The sequence below is a fragment of the Silene latifolia genome, chromosome X (genome assembly GCF_048544455.1).
Source record: "Silene latifolia isolate original U9 population chromosome X, ASM4854445v1, whole genome shotgun sequence".
NCBI classification, from domain to species: domain Eukaryota; kingdom Viridiplantae; phylum Streptophyta; class Magnoliopsida; order Caryophyllales; family Caryophyllaceae; genus Silene; species Silene latifolia.
The window spans coordinates 46,298,026-46,300,980 of record NC_133537.1 but is presented as its reverse complement, the minus strand read 5'-3'; the positions used below and the strand labels follow the sequence as shown (position 1 = coordinate 46,300,980).

The following is a 2,955-nucleotide window of genomic DNA, read 5'->3' as shown; positions in this document are numbered from 1 at the left end:
CTTTGGTACAACATGCACCGGGCTCACCCATGCACTATCGGAGATAGGGTAAATGATACTTGCATCATAGAGCTTCAACACCTCCTTCCTTACCACTTGTTTCATTGCGGGGTTAAGGCGGCGTTGAGGCTCAATAGAAGATGCACCCTCATCCTCCAAGTGAATGCGGTGAGTGCAAAAAGAACGGTTAATTCTCTTGATATCATCAATTGAGTACCCAATGACATCCTTAAATTTTTTCACAACATCAAGTAACTTTTGAAGTTCGGTGTCATTGAGTGCACTATTGACAATAATGGGGTAAATGTCATTAGGGCCAAGGAAAGCATGTTTAAGAGTAGAGGGAAGAGGTTTCAACTCCACTTGAGGAGGCGTAGATCTCTCCTCTTTTTTACCATCCCTTCTCAAGCTCTCAAATTCCTTGTCCGGGTCTTCTTCAATTGTTGCTTCCATGGCCAAAGCATACTCCCGATGCTCCTTGCAATCTTTTACCTTGCCCTCAAGGAATCCTTGCAAACCTTTGTATTCATCAAATTTTTTCATGTCAACCCATTCCTCTACCATGTCAATCATGTAACAAGACTTTTCTTCCGAAGGCTCCTTCATGGCCTTGTTCAAGGAGAATTCTACCTTTTCTTCACCAACTTGAAGAGAAAGCTTCCCATTTTTCACATCGATCATGGCACCCCCCGTGGCAAGGCAAGGGCGCCCCAATATGATGGGAATTTTTGAGTCTTCGGGGATATCCATTACATAGAATTCACAAGGGAATTCAAGCTTCCCCACCTTGAGTGGGATATCCTCCACAAGACGAATTGGGTATCTTACCGACCTATCCGCAAGTTGAAGAGAAACCCTTGTCAGGGAAAGCTCATAATCCATCAATTTCTTGAAAATCTTGAGAGGCATAAGACTAATGCTTGCCCCCAAATCACACAAGGCTCTCTCAATATGCACGGTCCCAATTTTGTAAGGTATGGAAAAGCTCCCCGGATCTTCAAGCTTTTGAGGAACCTAATTCATTAGAATGGCGCTATACTCCTTAGATAAATTCACCGTTGTTGTTGGACTCAAGGAATTTTTGTTTGAAATTAGCTCCTTCAAGAATTTTCCATAGCTTGGTATCTCCTTGATGGCATCAATGAAGGGCATGGTAATGTTTATTCCCTTCATCATGTCCATGAAATTTCCATATTTTTGTTCAAGCTTTGCCCTTACCAACCTTTGTGGAAAAGGAATTGGTGGCACATAACTTCTCACAACTTGTTGTTTGGGCTCTTCAACAATTTTTGTGGGTTTATCAACTACCTTTGGAGTCTCCACAACAATCTCCACAATATCATCATCAACCTCTTTTTCTTCCATCACCTTTGGTGGTTCAACCACATCATCCGGTTTGCTACTCTTTCTTTTCTTGATGAATACTCGGTCCTCCAACTCTCTCCCGCTCCTCAAATGAATATCATTTATAGTTTTTGGATTCTCCTCGGTTTTACCCGGAAATTTCCCACTTGAGGCTTGTAATTGGCTCACTTGAGAAGCCAGTTGGGAGATTTGATTGTCCGTCATTCGTTGAGAGGCTTGCACTTGAGTTCTCAATTGGTTGATAGAGGAAGTTGTCTCCTCTTGTTTTTGAGTGAATGGTTGATGAATTGTGTTTGAGTGTTGACGAGTTAGTTTTAAGAATTCATCAATTGCTCCATCATGAGCTCCATGTTTAACTTTGGTTGGGTGGATTGTTGAAAAGGTTGGGAATTTTGTTAGAAAGGTGGGTTGTTTGGTGGATTGAGTGGTTGAAATTATTGTCTCGGTTGGAAGGATTTTCCTTGGAAACCTGGTGGACCTTGGTTAAATGTTGTATTCGGTTTTTGAGCTTAAAAGTTTGGTTGTTGTGATTTTTGTTGGAAGGTGGGGTTTTGGACATTTTGTGAGCCATAGGAAAAATTCAGGTGGGCTCTCATTCCAGGGTGGTATTGGTTGTTGTTAAATGCTTGCTTTGCCGGACTAGACTCCCACACTCCATTCACTTGCTCCATGCAATTTCCCTCTCCTACCATCAAAGGACACTCATTTGGTGAATATCCTTGATCTCCACAAATTTCACAACTATAAACTTGGTTCCTCGTAGAAGAAGAGTTGCTAGATGTGTTGTTTGAACTCATCAAGGCAACTTGTTGCTTGAGCTCTTCTATTAACCCTTTAACCTCAACATTGTTGGCCGACTCAACGGTTGACTTTCCCTTCCTTTTGTGCCTATCATTGTTTCAATGAAAAGTACGAGAGGCCATTTCCTCAATAAGCTCTCTGGCCGTCTTGTGGTCAATTTTGTCTAATGCCCCCTTTCCCGAGCTAGAATCAACGTTCATCTTCATTTCATTGCTCAACCCCTCATAAAAGTTGTTGATCAACTCATCGTCTCCAATCCTGTGATGAGGACACAACCTTTGGAGTCCCTTATACCTTTCCCATACCTCGTAAAGGGTCTCATCATCTTGTTGAGTGAAGCCTTGAAGCTCACTATTGATCCTTGCGGTTCTTTGTGGTGGGAAGTATTTGTTTAGGAAAGCCTTGGAGACATCATCCCAAGTCCGAAGAGAATCGGGCTCACAACTCTTTAGCCACTCCTTGGCACTCCCCTTAAGAAGTAAGGGAAGAGTCTAAGGCGGATGGCATCTTCCGATACTCCATTTGCTTTAAACATATCACAACTATCCAAGAAATCATTAAGGTGTTCATTGTAGTTTTCGGTGGCTCCCCCTCCGAATTGGTTTTCTTGGACTAGTTGCAACAAAGTAGCCTTCACATCAAAGTTGTTGGCTTGAATAGGTGGCTTGACAATACTTGGGTTCACCACCTTTTTCGGAGCCAAATTATCCCACATAGGAACCGCGGCCATGATGTTAGATTCTTCAACTACCCCAAAAGGATTCTCAAACACTTCAAAAGTTACCTCTT

General features: G+C 42.4%; 1 non-coding gene across 1 annotated transcript; it reads left to right on the top strand.

The window, feature by feature from the left end:
* Positions 1-2,421: 2,421 nt before the first annotated feature.
* LOC141625419 (small nucleolar RNA R71) lies at positions 2,422-2,528 on the top strand. The gene has a single exon (XR_012535202.1). It is a non-coding gene; the product is annotated as a small nucleolar RNA R71 (small nucleolar RNA).
* The last annotated feature ends 427 nt before the right edge of the window (positions 2,529-2,955 follow it).